At 44.7% G+C, this 19,761-nt stretch overlaps 1 long non-coding RNA gene across 1 annotated transcript; it reads right to left on the minus strand.

Moving 5' to 3' along the window:
* Positions 1 to 5,263: 5,263 nt before the first annotated feature.
* On the minus strand, positions 5,264 to 17,953 carry LOC133080683 (uncharacterized). The gene is made up of 3 exons (XR_009698579.1): positions 17,813 to 17,953; positions 5,694 to 5,941; positions 5,264 to 5,317 (listed from the first exon to the last, which is right to left on the minus strand). It is a non-coding gene; the product is annotated as an uncharacterized LOC133080683 (long non-coding RNA).
* Between the last annotated feature and the right edge of the window lie 1,808 nt (positions 17,954 to 19,761).

Genomic DNA, 19,761 nt, shown 5'->3' on the forward strand with positions numbered 1-19,761 from the left:
ATTGCTTATTCAAAAATAAAATATATTTTTGGAAAAGAGAAACTCTGAAAAATATCCTTTTCTAAATATAAATGATGACCAGAGTTTTTCGAGGTCCAGAGTTTTTCACACCCCCTGCAAGTTTCTTCCTGCCCCTGCATGGCTTTCCTAGGTGATGGGCACTGCACCCGTACTGTCCACGCAGGAAGGGGAAGATTGGAGCCTTTGTTGGCGGCAGGGTGTGTGTGTGGGGGGGTGGGGGGTAGGGGGTGAGTTGGTGACTGTGGCATCAGGCGGAGCTGCATCTGAAAGAGGAAAAAGGTCTTTTCACCTAAAGTAATGCAATTAGGACACCTAGTGTCCAGTGACTTCTCTCACCAGACCTGTTCCCAGAACCATGTTGGCAAGGGAACAGAGAGAAGTTAAGAGCCCTTGCTTTATTTTTTTCCTCCTGTTTCATTTCTAACACTGAAATTACCCCTACCCGAGATGACTTCATCAAGTACATTTGTTGGTTCGCAATCTCAGGAGTTCCCCCTGTTGAAATCCCAAACTACCCCCGTACACAGAGGGCAAGGAGAGACCCAAGAAAGAGGCAGACTGCTCCACACTGGTTAATGGCAGGTTGAATAAGCAAGGAAACTTACATACAAGGCTTGTCTGGGACGAGGAGACCTCTGCACCTGCCCGCCAGAATTTTAAACGTTTATGTAGAGGCCTTAACTGGGTTCAGTCATGTACGCCGTCCAGATGGTCTTGGCAACACATGACTCTCTCAAGGCTGAGTCCTTGAAAATGGCTCCCGCTGTGGGAATGGTGGTCAGAACGTACATTCCAGGGACGGAAGGGGCGAGGAGTCTCTGATTGCCAGGGTCCAGCTTGCAGGTTCACCAGCGATCACGTCCTCTCCATGATGTCCTCCAATGGTATTTCTGAGACATCTGTTAATTTCTCCTTTACCACTGGAGTGTCTAAACAACCAGGGAAGGCTCCAAGAGGAGCACTCAAACTTCCAGGGCTGCTTTGTCCTTCCTGCAGGGCTAACCCAATTCCACGGGGGGCTCTGCAGCTCTCCTGAGGCTGGAAGCAAGAAGAATTAGAGTCCCAACCCTCGCCCAGCGTCTGGGTCTAGACCATGACATCCAGACGTGGCTAACTGCATACTGAGATGATCAAAGGCAATTCCAAACCAACAGCTTCCTTTCTTAGTCTCTATCCATTGCTCTCCTGCATGTTTCACTTTTGTACTAGACTCTGAAGCTATTTGCCCAGGAGTAGTTTGTCTCTAGTTACTCCTTCTTGAACTGTCTTCAGGGAGCTTGCTATATTTTCTGCTCTGATCTGCAAGGGAAATTCCTAAAGGCGTATTAGATCAAAGGTCACTGTGCCCACTTCCAGGGCTGCCTGGAAAGCTAGCTGGATAGACTCTTCTCTGCATCCCCCTCACATGTGTAAATCTGTGATTCAGTTTCATTATCCCGTTTTAGTCTCTGAGCAGCTATGCTGTTACTGTGGCAGAAACAAGAAACTGAAATATTCACTGATGTATTTACAGAAGATGTAATAAAATCTGGCCCCGGAGGTCAGACGGTTCGTATCCCATGGAAAGTAGTACGTGCATGGGCATCAGGATTAAATACATATATCATACTAGGGTTTCAGCTCATTTGCCTAATACATTTGAAAATGACTCAATTTATTGCAAACTAAGATTTAGGAAGCTCAGTTTACAGGTTGACAAATTAGCATTTGTCTGCACATATTTCACTATTTTGCATAATTAATTCCTCCCCATAGTACACAGGCATTTTCCTCTACAACCAAACCAGCCTATTTCTCGTTCCCTTCCTGTTAGCGTCATGTAAATGGTATTTATTCAGAAGATGCATATTCTTTTCCAAAGCATCCCTTGGAACATGACCGAGATTTTCATCCCAGTCATTATCAGCTGTTTATTACCCAGCTTCCCAAGTCTCGGTCACAAAAAAAAATTAGAAAAGGAAAAGTTGAGTCATAAAAAACAAAGAGAGTGCCGATGAAATGGATTCTCCTGATTCAGATTGACTGGGTGTATCAGCTAGCATTACGAGGACCAGAGAAGAAAAACGCTAATTAATACTGGCTTTAACAATAGAGAAGATATACTGATTCATTTGCCTGAAAAATCCACAGGTAGAGCAGCTGAATAATGTCACCAAGGGCTTTTTTTGTTTTTCACAATGTTCTCTTCAGAGTTGTCTTGTCCTAAGGCTGGCTCTCTTCTTCATTCTAGGATCGCTTTCAAGAGCTACATGGTTCCAACAAATAAAAGAGATGCCATCTTTATTCCTAGCAAATGTCCTAGGTATCACTCTAATTGGATGGCTACAGTCACATGCCCAACATTGAGCCAATCACTGTGGTCAGGCAGAACAAATGTTCTGATTGGTCAGTCATATGCTTTCTCTCTATAACTGGGGTAAAATCAGCTTCCCTAGACCAACATGCATCCCCAACCAAAATTGGGAGCTGTTAGAAAGAAAGAAGTATGGAGGCGGGGTGGGGCGAAGTAGACAAGAAAGCTACCAAAAAAAAAAATTTACTAAAGTAAAGAAAGGGAAATCTAAACTGGAGAAAAATCTGAATTTCTTTAAAAGTATTCTGTAGTGCAGTTGATTTCTTTCACATACATGCAGTAAGTCAAATGAGGCCAACAAAGTGTTGACAGGCACTCACTTGAATGAACAGACATGGCTGATTGGCAATGAGCCTCTCAATTACATATAAGCACACCAATCTTCTTTTGTTTTTTAATTTGGTACTTATATAGAGTTTGCTCTTTGAAGGCAGGCCCACCAGACGTTTTATGAAGTACAGCTCATTGTTTTGTGTTTGAAATCTTGAGATCGCTGCAGCAGGAATGGAAATGCCTGGCAGTTGAGGCCTTGAGTGGAACAGGAAAGAGGCACAGCTGCTTACTGCCCTTCTTTCTCTCTTGTAAAATTTGGCAAAGCAAGGAGTATGGAATACCCAGCTAAGAAAGTCTGTGATGCAGAATGCACAAGGACAGCAGGTCTGGATTTCCACCAGGGAAGTATTTGAGATGTTCTGGCATAGCAACCATCTTTAGCAGTGTAAACATAATATCACAATGAGTTTAAATTACTGTTCACATGGAAAACCCTTTCCCGATTGGAAATAGCAGGAAAGAGATGATACTTAGCAGGAATGACCAAGTCTTTCTACTGCAGTGGAACTTGTATAACTTCACAATCACTGACTAAGCAGAAATTTCAAGGATGCATCTGATTCTTCCCCTCCTCCTCCTCCTCCTCCTTCGCCCATGGCAGACATAACTAATCAATCACGCACCCCCTCTAAGCCTAGAAATGGCTTCACAATCTCTCTTGACAAAGTGCTCCAGGGAGCCACTACCAATTGATCAGACTTGGAAATAGAGATAAAACCTGCTTGACATAACAAATTTTAGCCTGATCCTTTCCCATTTTCATTTTCTGTGATGTTTCTCCTAAGGAGGTGATCCATTTGGGGGCTCATTTATTCCCTCGGCTGAATTGAGGGACCTATGAGTCCTCTTCTCCCTGACGTAAGCCTTCTCTCCTCATCGTTCTCAGGTACCTCTTACAGGAGCATTTCCCCAAGGATTATTTTAAAGCATACCCAATCGTCCCCAGATCACTCCTTATTTTATAATCTGTAACTGCCAGTGATTGATTGATTTGCCTATATTTGTTTTTTCTTTTTTGGTAACTGCCATACACTCCTTTCTTTGGGGTTCTTCTCTCTGCACTGAATTACAGAAAAGGATGAAGCTGCATAATACCCCTTTTTAAAAGTCCCCTCCTCATCTTAAATAAATACACCCAGCTTTTCAGGTCAAGTAAGGTTTACGTTGTATAATTTGTACCTGTTATTTCTTAGTGCTAAGTCAATGCTCCACCTGAATCAAAATTTACTAGGGTGGGGTTCTTATTAGAAATGGTATTTCTGAACCTCACTCCAAAGCCAACAAGGCAGAATTTCTAGTGATCTGATTTTTTTAGCCAATTCCCGAGGTGACTCTTAGGCCCATTAAAGTTTGAAAATAACTGCTATGGGAACCAGACAGGGGGTTGGGGAGAAATCGTGGTAAGCTTATCTAGACAGAAAGAGTCTTAATAGTTTTCAACATTGGTATCTCCTGAGCTCTATTGATTTTTAGGTGGAGCTATGTCTGATCCTTCTTAAGCTTTTACTGACTCATTTCTTGTGATTCTGCCCTGAAAGTCAGACTAGAACATAGCCAGATTAAGAGGCAGGTCAATGCAACATCTGTATGGGACATCAGTCTAAGACTGTCACTAAAACGTCACCGACAATAAGTGGAGAATACCGTATTTACAACTCAACTGCACATGAGTTGGAAGGAATATTCGGATGAGTTGCTTTGGGAGCAAAATTCCAAGAAGCTTGTCCAAATACTAATAAAAATAACAACAACAATGATAATAATAATAGTCCATGGCCTTCCAAGGAAGTTGAGTGTGGTAAACTGTAAGGCTGCATGGAATATCTGAGGTTTGGGCCAGAGCTGAATGGTCTGGATGAGAGAACAGGTGAGGGCCCAGCCTGTGGCCTTCCACCCCTGCTTCACCACCTATATAATCAATCATGTCTATAAATAAATGGACCAACAGATACTCAAATTATAACAGATTTAAAAGGTACCCCACTTGTAACCCTCCCAGGAAACCTGTCTACTCCAGGGTGGCCGGTCAGAACTGTCCAATTCTTTCATTTTCCATTTTAATCCTCGGGAAGTTTTCTCCCAGGTCCCCATCCCCGTCTCTCCAAAGTCAGCCCCTCAGACTTTAGAGACCACAGGATTCGTGCATTAAAAATAGAAACAGAAGCCAATGAAGCCCCTAAAACCTCAAATAGGAGTTATTTGCATCTCTGAAGAAACTTCTGCCGAGCTTGACAAGCAACCAGAGGTAATAGAAGTCTTCTGGCTTCACACAGAAGTCATCCCAGGCAGTTCCCTAGTACCTTTACCCGCGCCTGACGGCAGCCTTTGAACCCAGCATACAACCCATAGTGAACTTGCCTGATGTCCCTCCACCTGGAAAGATTTATCTCCTCTCCTCCACCTAATCGAGCAAGAAGTCAGTTATTTTCTGCTGCTCTGCCTTCCTCCACCAAAGAGGACAACATAAAATACAAACTCTTCAAATTCACAGAAATATTGAATACTTACCTCCATGGTTTTCAGGCCACAAAATCCTGTGTCATTTTTTTCCCTGTTGTCTGATGCTGCCCTTTATGCTGCTTCAGTGCATGTGTGAGAGGCGAGGCCAGCCTGTGACAACAGGGGAAACATAGTACTCTCCTTTGGGAATATTCATTTAACTGTGTTTTTGCATGAATTTCCCCCACATAATTATTTTTATGGGATATTAGCAGATGGTGCATTCTTCACTTGCCCAGTACTGCTAAACTATCTAAAATACATGAGCTCTTATCACTGAGTTCTATTTAGGAATTTACTAAGTTTCTGTTTCAAGATGGAAGCCTAAGCATGTGTTGCTACTTCCATATTCTTTCAAGTTTACATTGAAATTACACACACACACACACACACACACACCCTATAACAGAGCGGGGGAAAAGAAATAGATACCATCAGTAACTCTTAAATTTTGGGGACTGTCTGGAGGATACAATATAGTCTTTACCTGATTCACAGAGAAAAATGAGAAGAAACCACAGGCCAAGGCACCAGAGTTAAACATCGGTCTTCTCAGAGGAGCCCAGAGAAGGTCCACGTTAGCGTCCCCAAGTGCAAGCATGGGCCAGAGGTCATCTTCAAGGTTTTTATTGAAGAACTGCATTTTAAAGCCTATGGCAGTAGGTCCTTTTCTCTTCAAGAGAGTTGCTGGCAGTCACGGCTTTTATATTCAGGTCAAAGCCTGGAAACTGCTTTCTAGAGAAAAAGTAGTTGATCTGTTACTACAAGAAATGGGTGATCTATTATCATTGCTTTGTAACAAACCACTCTGAAATTTAATAGTTAAAAATCATTATGTAGGGGCTTCCCTGGTGGCGCAGTGGTTGAGAGTCTGCCTGCCAATGCAGGGGACACGGGTTCGAGCCCTGGTCTGGGAAGATCCCACATGCCGCGGAGCGACTAGCCCGTGAGCCACAATTGCTGAGCCTGCGCGTCTGGAGCCTGTGCTCCACAACAAGAGAGGCCGCGATAGTGAGAGGCCCGCGCACCGCGATGAAGAGTGGCCCCCGCTTGCCGCAACTAGAGAAAGCCCTCGCACAGAAACGAGGACCCAACACAGCCATAAATAAATTAAAAAAAAAAATCATTATGTATTATCATCTCTCATCTTCCTGTGGGTTGACTGGGCTCAGCTGGATGGTCTGTCTCTCGTGGGTGAGCAGGGAGATGGAGCCATCTGAAGGTTTCCTCATTCGTGTCTGGTGCCTGGCACAAGCCATCCAAGTGGCTTGGGTATCTGGGGCTTGGCCCGGTGTCTGTCTCTCCAAACAACCTCTCCACGTGGCTATCGCTGGCTTCCTCACAGCATGGTCGTCTTCTGGGAGTTGGACTTCTTACATGCCACATCTGACTTTCCCCAGAGCTCATGCTCTAAGAAACAGGAAGTGACAGCTGGCCCAGGCCCAGAACTGATTATGTCCCTTCAGTTAATATTCTACAGATCGATGTCATCATAGATCCCTACAGACTCAAGGAAAGTGGGGATCAAACTGCACCTTTCAGGGGGAGAAGTGAACAAATGACTTACATCCATCCTACCCTAGAAGAGCTCCTGGCAAGGGTGTTGGAGACTGCCAGAGAAACAGCAAAACTGAAGCACTCAAAGGCTCCATGCTCAGAGGGCTTTGCACTGACAGTTATGGGGGTCCCTACCCTGCTTTCATATTCCTGGTCCCCAAACATGAAAAGAGAGCCTGCCTATAATTATGCTTGCTGACTGAAGCCTCACATTTGGTCCTTCTATTTAAGAAAAAGGCCTGTTATGAAAGAGACATATACAACTGCTGAGGAAAGGCACACCAATTGTCTGCACATATCAAAGTAGCCTGTCATTAAAAAGAAACAAAAAAAAGCTCTTGCAAACAAAGATTGCAAGGTATCTAAAAAACTCAGAAGCATGAAAGAGAAAGAGAAGGACCATTAAACACAAACTAAATAATCCCAGAGGAGCGAAAAAAGAGATAATTCAGGAAAAACATGAGAACTATTTAAAAACATTCTGATTTCTGCCTACAGGTTTGGGCAGATACTGTAACCACAAATTAAGAGAAGTCTCTTTTGAAAAGGTACCAATCAGAGAGTAAGAAAGAATGTTCCAAAATGAAGATATTACTGCAAAAGTAAAGATTTCACTAGATAGGTTGAATAATAAATTGGACAAAGATTACGATTAGGTTTTTGATCTGGGAAGTAAAATCAAAGGAATCTCTCAGAACTGGGAGCAAAAAGATAAATAAAATATATGGGAAAAGTTAGGAAACACAAATGTCAAATCTAGGAGGCCTGACAGCAATCTAGTAGATGTCTTAGAAGGAGAGAACAGAAGCATAAGAAGATAAAACATAATTACAGACATTAAAGAAAAAAATAAAACTCCCTGAACTGAGAGTAGACGTGACTCTTAATACTGAGCATCTCCTGAGTATGGAGAAGGATAAATGAGAAAATAACTCACATATAGATGTATCGTGCTGAAGTTTCCTAACTCAAAGCATTAAGTGAATGTCCTTAAAGCTTCCAGAGAGAAAAGAGAGGTCGCGCCCAGGGAAAGATGAGCAGACTAATATGCACTTCTGAGCAGCAACATTGAGTTATGTTAGAGGAGCAATATATTCAAACTTCTAAGAAGACACTATTTTGGATCTGGAATTCTATACCCAACTAAGCTATCAATAAAATGCAGAGATTAGAAAAGAAAAGAAGATGTTTATGGCCAGACAAGGATGCAGCAAGTGTATCACCTGTATTTCTAATATGTGAAGAGATGGCTTACCAAAGTCCTCCTACAAAATGCAGAGCAACTATGGGAGGAAGGCCAGCATGAAACACACATTGTAGATGCAGCTGAGCATCATTCAGAAGTAAAGGAAGCAAGAAAGACATTAACAGACAGTACATTGGACTGGAGTGCTTGGAAATTATACAGAAAAGATGGATAAATATGATGACCCAAACTTTTAAAAGTTTACAACAACAAAAATAAGCTTGAAATATACGTAGCAAACCAGAAAAATATTTGCACCCCATATAACAAAGGACTAATATTCTTAGTATGGAAAGTGCTTTTTAAGACAATTTAAAAAATGGAATAGAAATAGAAAAATGGGCAAATATCATGAATGGGCAAGTCACAAAGGAAAGAAAGAAATGAAACCAGATAAAAGGTGACTGGGATGTAGTGAATGTTTGAGTTCTCCCCCTGAAATACACGTATTGAAATCCTAATCCCCAACATGATGGAATTAAAACGTGGGGCCTTTGGGAGGGAATGAAGTCAGGAAGGTGGACACCCATGATGGGATCTGCATCCTTAAAAAGGAGACTCCACCAACAAGGACCTACTGTATAGCACAGGGAACTATATTCAGTATTTTGTGATAAGCTATAAGGGAAAAGGATCTGAAAAAGAATATATATATATATATATATATGAATGAATCACTTTGGTATGTACTTGAAACTAACACATTATAAATCAACTATATTTTGATTAAAAAAATTATTATTAAAAAAAAGGAGACCTCAGAGAGCTCTCTCCCACTTCTTCACTAGTAAGGACACAGTGAGAAGACAGCCATCCATAAACCAGCAAGCCGGCTCTCACCAGACACCGAATCTGCCAGCACCTTGATCTTAGACTTCTCAGTCTCCAGAACTGTGAGAAGAAACATTTGTTGTTCAAGCCACCCAGTCAATGGTATTTTTGTTTAGCAGCGCAAACAGACTAAGACAGTGACAGTCTCTGGATTTCCCGCAGGGCTGCTCCTCCCTAGAAATTCGGCCTGAAAAGAATGATTCCACTCACTCCCCAGGGCTCACGTGGATGGGTGGGTCAGGAGTGCGGGGTGGGGGGATGGGGGGGAGAGTGTTGACTTTTCAAGGGAGACCATGCTTACAGGTAGAGGGCAGGGTACTTTTTTTTTTTTTAAACAGTTACCACGTGTGAAACTTCGGAGAAAGAGAAGTTAGGCTAAGGGAAATTTTTAGGGAGTTTATTCTGCTAAGTACGTATGTGTGTTTAATAATTATCACGTTTATTCCTCATTATGACCTCCTGAAAAAAAACAGCTTGCTTAGTAGTAGGACATTGGTGAGTTCTGAACAGCAATCAGCTTTATTTTTCCCATTTGTTCTCCAACCACACTCTGCCCTTTTCCTCAGCCACAACGTGGGCCTATTGTATCACTTTCTGGTTGCTTTGGGTTATCAAAATTCCATCTGGTTTAAAGCTTTACTCAAATCTCCTATTTTAAATTCATAGTCAGCTTTGAGTCCTCATCGTGGTTAGTGGGAAGGGGTCTACTCTTTCACTCTTGTCTTGCAGTGCAGGGTAGGGCCATGGTCTCCTTCTGGGTTCTCTTCTCCCTACTACGTTTCCGGGCTTCATTCCTCTAGGAAGACAGAGAAGAAGGAGAGGGACATTGGAGTTGACTTTACCTAACTGTGAAGCCACCTGGTCTCGCTGGGTCCACCTCATTCTATCTGGTGTTTTTTGGTCTCCAGAAATGTGCTGGCATCTGTGTAGATGCAGGTGAGGTTTTCTTGGGATAGTGCGCAACTTCATCATAGCCTCTGCAGTCACCCACCTCTTCCTTGTTTCCCTTTGCACCTGCCAGTGGTCCACACCCTCAGCCTCTCTCCTGATGATCTCGGGTGGCCTCGGCCTGCAGCGGCCTGAAGCAGGATTTCAGTTCCCAGAGATTGAAGTCAGGCCGCGGCAGCGAGAGCACTGAATCCTAGCCGCTAGACCAATGGCCAGTGACAAGGCCCTGGCCTGTACGGCTTTGCAGAAATGAATTCCCACAAAGATGGAAAATAGTAAACAAGTAAAGTGTTTATTAGGAGGAAAAAGAGTACGTGTGGATAGACACACGGGCGGACTCAGGGAGAGAGAGTCGCACCCTTGTGGTGGTTTGAATAACTTTTATGGGTCATTTTTTCCGGGTTTCCTTTGGCCAATCATCTTGCTTTGCCTGGTTTTGAGTCCGTATTTAGTACATCTCAGGGTCCTCCCATGTGTGCAGGCGCATCTCTTAGCCAAGATGGATTCTAGAGAAGAGGCCTATGGGTAAGTTGACATCACTTACTATGGGGTGGCGCCCCCTCCCTTTTTGACCTCCAAGGAACCTTTCTGCACATGTGTACTCGGGAAGGTCTCCTTGACTTCGAGAATGAGGAATATGTGGTCTTTTATCTCTTATCTGGACAGGGCTCAGCTTCTCCTCCCTCCTGCTGTTTTGGAGTATCTGCCCACAGGGGACGAACTGCTGCTCAGCCTGGGGCCCATCTATCTCCTGCCTTACTGACGGGTATCGCTGCGCTTGCCTGGTTGAGCTCTGAGCACGTCCTCAGGGCTTGCCTACTCTGCTAACTTAGGCAGTCCTCTGTGTGATGCCCTGGGATGGCTAAGTGCCTCTTCTCGTTCTTGGAGGTCCCTGGAGTTCCGGGGCGCAGCCCCTCCATCCTCTGGTAGGCACTCTAGACCACAGTCCCCACTGCCCGTCTGCTGAGGGCTTCTCCCGCAAGCTTCCTGCATTCAGAAATGCCCATAGAAGGGGGTGTCTGTCACTGAGCTCATATCACTCCCAGGGACATGGTCACCTTCTCCCAAGAATCGTCTCACGGTGCCCTGCTCTGAGGGTGGCATCCAGCCCGGGAGTAGCACGCCTGTCTCTCCTTCCTGCTGAGACTGGCGATCTCTCCTAGTGATGCTTTTGGAGCCCTCTTCCCCGCCTCTCAATGGGTTTTTTGGTTTTTTCGAGTAGGGAGGGAATAAGCTCCCTGCCCCCATGAGAAGAAGTAACGCTCCTCCCACCCCCCTGCACCTCCTGCACAGACACTCCTTCAAGACTCTGACCATTTTCCTGCCCATCCCTTTTTGCTACACCTCCAGCTCACAAACTTCAGTGCATGAGAGCTTCCAGCTTTGCCGGATGAATCTCCAAACCACAGGACATCACCCAGCTCCCAGGCTGGGTCCCACCTGCCAGTCCCACCTCGCAGCTACCCACTGGTTTTGCCAGGGATTTCTAAAGCAGGCTGTGGTGATGCAGAAGAGAAAAGCCACACCCGCCTCTGAAATGTCGGAATACTTTCTTGACTACGGCCATTCATACACTGAAAACGGTTTCATTCAGATTTTGTTTTAGCCTCTCTTTACATGAGAGGCTAATGCTTTACATGAGAGGCTTGAAAAGACAAGAGCATTAATTAACATATGACTTGATGGAAAAACATAAATAGAAATCAAAACAAAAGTCTAACCTTTAAAGGGTTCAAATTTAAAATCTCTGAGAAAGTGAGTGATTATTTTATTGATGTAGTTTCTCCACCAGCTCTCAAAACCTGCAGGTGTTAAATTAGCTGCACAAGAATTTCTCTCTGCTTCCGAGCCTGCGGTAGAAACATGCTAATGAGAATTAGAGGAAATTAATGGGAGAGGGTCTAGGAGGCCACAGGAGAAGTTCAGCACAGCTTCCTGTGTGGTAAATTTTCAGAAAAGCTGCTGTAATTTACCATGACCCAGGAGCTTATAAGTAAAAACAAAAAACAGGAAAACAAAAAATGTGCAAAGCTACACTCTTAACTGTTCCCTTCTCCTAACACACAATCCTAAAAAATGCTAAAGACAATGTCAGTTTCAAAAGAGCTATTGCTGGGACTTCCCTGGTGGCGCAGCAGTTAAGAATCCGCCTGCCAACGCAGGGGACACGGGTTCGAGCCTTGGTCCGGGAAGATCCCACATGCCGTGGAGCAACTAAGCCCGTTCGCCACAACTACTGAGCCTGCGCTCTAGAGCCCGCGAGCCACAACTACTGACGCCTGCATGCCTAGAGCCCGTGCTGCGCAACAAGAGAAGCCACTGCAATGAGAAGCCCATGCATCGCAATGAAGAGTAGCCTGCACTTGCTGCAACTAGAGGAAGCCCGTGCACAGCAATGAAGACCCAACACAGACAAAAATAAATAAATAAATTAATTAATTAAATTTTAAAAAAAGAGCTATTGCCAGCCCCCAGCCCCCACAAAAACAACAACAATAAAACGGGAGCACTGTGAAGCAGGACCCATACCTTAGTGTCCCCAGAACTAAACAAAAGGAGAGCAAGATCGATGTCAACAGTGATGGTGATATAATTACTATGTAAATTCTGACTCCAGCAGGAAAGATGGGGCTAATGCTACATCTTTAGCAAGCAAAAGGTTTATAGTTTATTTGGTCCAAATGTCTCATTTTACAGATAAAGAACCTGAGGCCCAAGAGGTTAAGATGGCACCTAATCTTTTTTTTTTTTAACTTTTTATTTTGTATTGGAGTACAGCCAATTAACAATGTTGTGATAGTTTCAGGTGCACAGCGGAGCAATGCGGCCATACATATACATGTATCCATTCTCCCCCAGACTCCCCTCCCATCCAGGCTGCCACATGACATTGAGCAGAGTTCCCTGTGCTATACAGTAGGTACTTGTTGGTTATCCCTTTTAAATATAGCAGTGTGTACATGTCAATCCCAAACTCCCTAACTATCCCTTCCCTCCACCCTTCCCCGCCGGTAACCATAAATTCATTCTCTAAGTCTGTGAGTCCGTTTCTGTTTTGTAAATACGTTCATGTGTATCATTTCTTTTTAGATTCTGCATACAAGTGATATCATACGATATTTCTCTTTCTCCGTCTGACTTACTTCACTCAGTATGACAGTCTCTAGGCAGGATGGGACCCAATCTTAATGGACTTGAATTCATGCCTAGATGTCAAATCTACTAAGTTATATTGATACAGACATTGACAGGGATATTAATATTAGCTCTGAAACTGGTCCACGGATGTCAATGACCAAAACAGTTGTGTAAAAAATTAATGATCAGGGACTTCCCTGGTGGTCCAGTGGTTCAGACTCCATGCTCCCAAAGCAGGGGGCCTGGGTTCGATCCCTGGTCAGGGAACTAGATCTCACGTTCATGCCACAACTAAAAGAGCCTGCACGTGGCAATGAAGATCCCGCATGCAGCAACTAAGACCCGGCGCAGCCAAATAAATAAATAAATAAATATTTTAAAAAAGAATTAATGAGCAGAAACTTCAATTAAATAGAGTTGAGAGACCAGAAGGGGGTGCTCTCAAGCCCTGTGAGGACAGCAGGGCCCAAGAGGAAGAAGAAAGACTCTTCTTTCCTGGCCAGGACTCAATGACAAGCCTTGAAAAACTCTTTGTTTACTATCACCCTCCCAACTTCCTTTCCCTTCTATAAAAGCGTTCTCCTCTCCTTGCTGTACAGGTCCTCACAGGCGGCTTGCCATGGTTGCAGACCCCGAACTGCAATTTTCTGCTGACCCTGAATAAACCCATCTTTGCTAGAGAACTATCTGGCTGTCTCTTTGTTTCAGGTCAACAGTGGTGACCTAACCTGAAGGCCAGCACTCTTTTCATTACTAGTATTCCACTAAATTTGGTCTGGCGAACATTCATTGAACAGGTACCATCCTAGGCACTGTCACTGACAAAGAATTCATGGTTTCAGCAAGGGAAGCAAATGACCGGTATTCAAACAAGTACATACAAGCCAAGATGATACATGATAAGCAAAGCTGCCACAGGAACAAAGATAAAGAAGCAATTAATTCCACTGCAGGCAAAGGAGGGTGGGGAGGCTTTCAGGAAACAATGGAGAAGAGTAGCTTTTTTGTTGTTGTTTTTTCCAGTGGAGATGAGTACCAAACTGTTCCTAAAAGACAAGGTATTCATCAAGAAAAAGTGGGATGGGAATTCCCGGGTGGTCCAGTGGTTAGGACTCCATGCTTTCACTGCCAAGGGCACAGGTTCCATCCCTGGTTGGGGAACTAAGATCCTGCAGGCCAGGCAGCATGGCAAAAAAATTTTTTTAAATTAAAAAAAGAGAAAACTGGGAAGAGTGGGAAAGCATGAACAAAAATAGAGTCCTAACACAGGGAGTCTGGGAAATGGGAAGTGAGTTCAGTTGACAGAAAGGCTGGAAACTTGGCTGGAGCTAAGCTGGATTTGTATAACTTTCGGCACCACGCTGGTGATTTTGTACTTTATTTTGGTGAATAATGGAGAGGCAGTGGAGGAGTTTTTTTTAGAATGAGTGAGATTGGATTTCTGTTTTAGAAGATGATTCTGTTGGTATTCCAAAGGATGGCTGGGAGGGTGGAGAATCTAAAGGCAGGAAGATCAACGAACCAGCAACTGAAATAGTAGAAGAGAGAAATAAATGCTTCACCAAAGCCTGCTGGTGGGGATGCAGAGGAGGGCTGGGCTCTGAGCCATGTGTCCAAAGTAGAACTGATAGGACCCTTGAGGATTGCATATGATCACTGGGCAGCTCAGACTTTCGGTGACAGCACCCATGATGCGATGTTTAAAGGAATGTTCACAGTGACGATGAAGCCGAACCCCCTTCCTCTCTGTGTTCCAGCGTTGACTGCGGGTCTGACTTTTGAACGTCAAACTTGTTTCTGCTTCTGCTTTGCCCTCTACCTGGCATGCTCAGCTCCACATTATTATAGAGTGGGATCTTCATCCTTCAGGTACTGTTAAAGGCTGGATTGTGTTCTCCCAAAATTCATGAGTTGAAGTCCTGACACCTACTGCATCAGAATGCGACCTTATTGGGAAACAGAGTCATTGCAGACGCAGTTAATTAAATTAGGATGAGGCCATACTGGGTTAGGGTGGGCCCCTAATGCAATGTGACTGGTGTCCTTATAAAAAGGGGAAATTGGGAGATAGATGTGCACACAGGGAGAATGCCATGTGAAGATGAAGGCAGAGGTCGGGGTGACACCTCTTCAAGCCAAAGAATGGCAACGCTGGCCAGCAAACCACCAGAAGATAGGAGAGAGGCATGGACCAGATTCTCCTCCATGGCCCTCAGAGGGAAACAACTCTGCCAACTTCTTGATCTTGGACTTCTGGCCCCCAGAACTGTGAGACAATACATTTCTGTTATTTAACCCTCACACCCAGTCTGTGGTACTTTGTCATGGCAGCTCCAGGAAACAAATACAAGTCTCAATTCAAACTACAACTCCTGGGCGAGGTTGACCATGCAATATAAAATAGTGCCTGCCCCCAACACATTCCTTTGTTTTATTGTTTTCACAACATTTAACATTACCTTAAGTTATCTTGTTAATGTATTTATTTATTTGTTTTTGTCTATTCCTCCCACCCAGCCACACTGTGCTCTACCATCCTTAGAATGTATGGTCCTTGACACTGGGGGATGTTTCTTGGACTTTGCTGTGTCTCCAGATTTTAGAACAATCTGGCAATAGCGGACAATCAATACATGTTTCATTGAACGGATGAATAAATAGACAAACATCAGTCGTGACATTAAAGCCAACTCGAATGTCAATTACAACTCAAGTATTCTCATTTGCCCTCCGGATAGTGCGAAATCTGGGATGTCTGTCTTCTAGGGCAGAATCATCTGGAGGCTCCTTCACTCAAATGTCTGGGCTGGGATGACTTGCAGAGCAGTGCTGCCACCAGAACACCTGCATGGGCCTCTCCAGGTGACTTGGCTTCCACACAGCAGGGCTGCCTTAGCTTAGCTGGACTTAGAAGGCAGCCTAGGACACCAAATGCGAGTGCTCCAGAGAACAAGCTAGAAAACTGCATCGCCCTTTATGTCCCAGTATAAAGTCACACAATGTTGACTTCACTGTACTCGCACTGCAAAGCAGCCATAAGCCCGTCCAGATTGAAGGAGGGAGGGGACACAGACCCCACCTCTTGAAGGCATGGAGGCAACATTATATTACAGAGGAGGATACGGGATGAGAGATATTGTGTCACAGCTATTTTGGGAAAATAAAGTTTGCCACAGATTCCAATTCAAAGCCTGATTCTTGGGTCTTACGCCAAGAGATTCTGATTTGTGCGTCTCAGTCCAAGACTGGAAAACCTTTTGGGCATCCTGGGAATGCATATTTTTAACAAGCATTTCAGGTGTTTCTGATGCTAAGATCCACAGCCCCACTGCCTAACAACCCTACTTAGGGCCTGTCGAAAGCCTCTCGACAGCTGGATTTAAATGCACAAGCCAGTTCACTGTTGTGCTCTCCCCAAGAATAGAAAATATAGAGATACAAGAAGCTGAAATGCTGGGGCTCCTAAATCCATAAAAACAAGATTTTAATATAACAATAGCTATATTGAGATAAAAAATGACTATATTGACATGTAAATTTTAAAATAGCTTTGGTGAGATATTGCAGAATGTAAAAACCTAAACCAAATGCTATGCTCTTACTAATGCAACTGTGCTCAATTCCTGCCTAATGAAATCCTCCTAGCCCTAAACTAGAAATTTACAGGAAATCCCGTTCCAATATCACAGACTTTCTTGGGGTGTACTTGTGCTTTCTGTAATTGCTGTGAGTGCTTTAAAAACCCCTCCAGTTGCCATTTTTTTAGAATAGCTACCCCAATTCTCACCTTAGCTTTTGGGTTAATACTGGTTTTCCTTGCTCATTGTTCTCTGATTCATATGCACCCCCTGTCCTTTGGACAGAGTCAAGATACCACAAACCAATATGACCTCATTGATTACAGTTCTTAGGATTATCTTGTTCTGAATTCGGGTTTTTCTGTAACAGGTTACAAACCGATCCCAAATCACTTGCAGGCCTTTTGTGAGATATTATAATGGCTTGCCTCACATAAAATTTTTGTAAGTGCTGTTAATTCCCTGAAAAGGTTTGAATCCGATTTCTTTCCAGAAAGTGTCTTTGAATTGATTACTCGCTGCCCACCTCCCACCACTCTTAATCTTGTAAACATAACCTGGATACAGCAGTGAAGCCCTTAAGATTTAGAGTGGATTCCTTGCAGTTTGGTAAGAGCGCGGGGCTGTGTACAAGCATTTCCTGACACAGGTTGTCAGGAGACTCAGAGGTAGATCCAAAGAGCTCTGTAAGATCAGAGCTAGGGAAGGAAAGGAGCCGGGTCAGTTCTGAGGCAAGTGGAGGGAGGGGGATACAGGGTCAGGAACCTGCCACACGCTAGGGGCCAGGAGAGGCAGAGCTGAGCTGATGATGGCTGTTAGCAGAAGTAAAGCAAAGCCAGGGAGAATGAGAACAGATCCAGGTAGCCAGGAAAGTCACAAGCGGTCCTTCTGTGGGTAAGAAGCCTTTGGCCTATGGGCCCCCTGTCTTTAGGAAGTAGCTGGGAAGCCCCCAACGGTACAGGGTGATTGGGACCCTGTCGCTGCTGGTGCAGGCTCAGAGCACGTGGGTGTTGGGACCCTGTCTCTGCAGAACAACCTTGGCCGGGTGTTCTTGGGCTGTCCTGGGTGACTCAACACCAGGTGGCCAGACTCACAGCCCAAATGTTTCCCTCGTCCTCCCCTTTGGCTCCCAGAACTATGGACTCAGGAAGGAGGGATCCTCATGGGTTTTTTTTGGGGGGCGGGGGGGGCATCGGTGGGGAGAGCATCCCTGAGTCACCTGCAGGATGCTGCCCTTTAGGAAGTTAATCAGGACTTCGGCTGTTTATGCTAATGATTGTCATCGTGATTACCGTAGAGATTACTTACAGCTCTGCGAGGAATACTGTCGGCGCAAATCTGTGTTGTTTTCCTCTTTATTGTGGCAGCCTTCCTCGTTTTCCTCTCTTCTTTTTGAAGAAGCCTCACCCACCTGCTTTCCACCTTCTGTTTCTCTTCTTCCATTTCCTCCTTTTCTCCGCCCTTCCCTGTTTAGAATAACCGAGTCACAGAACATTAGGGACAACGGGAAGTCAAACCAAGACCACCTCGTCAAACCTCGAGCCTTTACACCTGAGCAAACTGCATCCAGAGACAGGAGGCGACAGCTGTGGCCCGGCGGCTGGCTTGTGACAGATCCGAGCAGAATACCCAACAGTCCTGGGGCCATCCGATATTCTATTTGCTGCTTCAAACAGCTGCATCTTCCTCTTTTCCTTTTTTCTCACTGCCTGCCTTCCTCCCTCCTCTTTCTGACTCGAAGAAAGATGGGTAAGCCCCTGAGAGCTCCCAGAACAAGAAAAGCTTATGTGTCTGTAGTGAGAAGGGCTTGTAAGGGGCAAGAACTGCAGGCCAGAAACAGCCATCTGAGGTCCCTATGGGCTCCGTGCCCAAACGTGTCCCAACAGAGACCCACACCTCCCTTCCCCTCTGGCACGGAGCCCTGGAGGGGTCATTCTGACTTGCAAAGTGAAAATTGATTGCTCGGTGATGGCTCAGGCCAGGAGCCACTGAATCCCAACCGTCAGCCACTGACATTATTGCAAATAGCAACTTTTCTGCTGCAGATGAAGCTGCTGATGAAACGCTGGTTTCCAGCCGAGGGCCTCCAACTGCCTGTGAATTGTTTGCAGGCAAGCACACTGCAAGGTTGGCCCTTTCCTAGTCATTTATTTTTCCTGTCTTTGCCTAGGTCATGGTTGATGCTGGGGAGCATCCTGGGAATTCACCCCTACAGACCAGGGTCACAGAAGTCCCAGCCTCTGCCTTTCCTTCTCTGTATGGTGTACAATGAGAAACTCCTAAAATGCTCGAATTAAAAGGAAGCCCAGCAATCACCTCATGCCCTATTATTTCACAGATGATGAAATTGAGACCTAGATAAATTAGGGTCCCGCATTTAGTGACAAAGTAGAAAGCGGGGAAAGCATGGAAGGAGGGACTATATTTGTTGAACCCCTACTATGTGCCAGGCTTAAAACTTGTAATCTCATTTAATTTTCAAGTGAGGGCTTTTAAAAAGGAAGGGCGCTGGTGTTCTGCAAGGATGCAGGGCTTGAGCAATGTTACCCAGGGTAAAGCAGAGGAGCCAGTGAGAGGAAGGCTGTATGGTCTCCCTCCAAAGCCCCCGTTGATTCCTTGTTCCACAACCTGGCGAAATCTTGAAAGTGCCCTCCAGCAGATCTGCAAGTACTTAAGAGGTGGAGGAGAAAGAAAGACCTTCCCTAGGCGGGACAGGACCTCCACCCCAGCCCTGCCTGGCAACTGCTTCTGCCCTCTTGCTCTGATTCTCCTCCACACACACAGCCCACTAAGGCGTATTTACCGCAAGCCTTAGACGGACTGTCAGGCAACACTTCCTGAGATTCCTGTAGCTGTGCCCACCAGCTCAGGGGCGTCATTCAACTCCGTATCACAATTATAAATGCCTATTTGTTGCTTCCCCAGCAAAGCTGTGCTGCTAAAGATGGTGAGAGATTCACCTGGGTTTACCAAAAAGGAAATTAGTCTGGAACCATCAATATGGGTTGGGTCTACCCCAAAGCCCTTTTCAAAGACAGGAGGATTACAATGTTGGTATTTACATTCCTGCCTCTGCCTCTCCAGCAAATGGGATTCCTTGGTCATAAAAATGTTCCTATTTTTAGGTCTCTTGATTCTTTGTCTTTAGGGTTCAGTGTTAATTTTGCTTATTGTAGTCATTATTACTCTTCAGCTTTCTGTGTCTCCATGGGTCTAATACTCGCACAATTTATCAGAATCAACCCAATAATACTTAT

This window comes from Eubalaena glacialis, chromosome 19 (genome assembly GCF_028564815.1).
Source record: "Eubalaena glacialis isolate mEubGla1 chromosome 19, mEubGla1.1.hap2.+ XY, whole genome shotgun sequence".
In the NCBI taxonomy this organism is placed as follows: Eukaryota; Metazoa; Chordata; class Mammalia; order Artiodactyla; family Balaenidae; genus Eubalaena; species Eubalaena glacialis.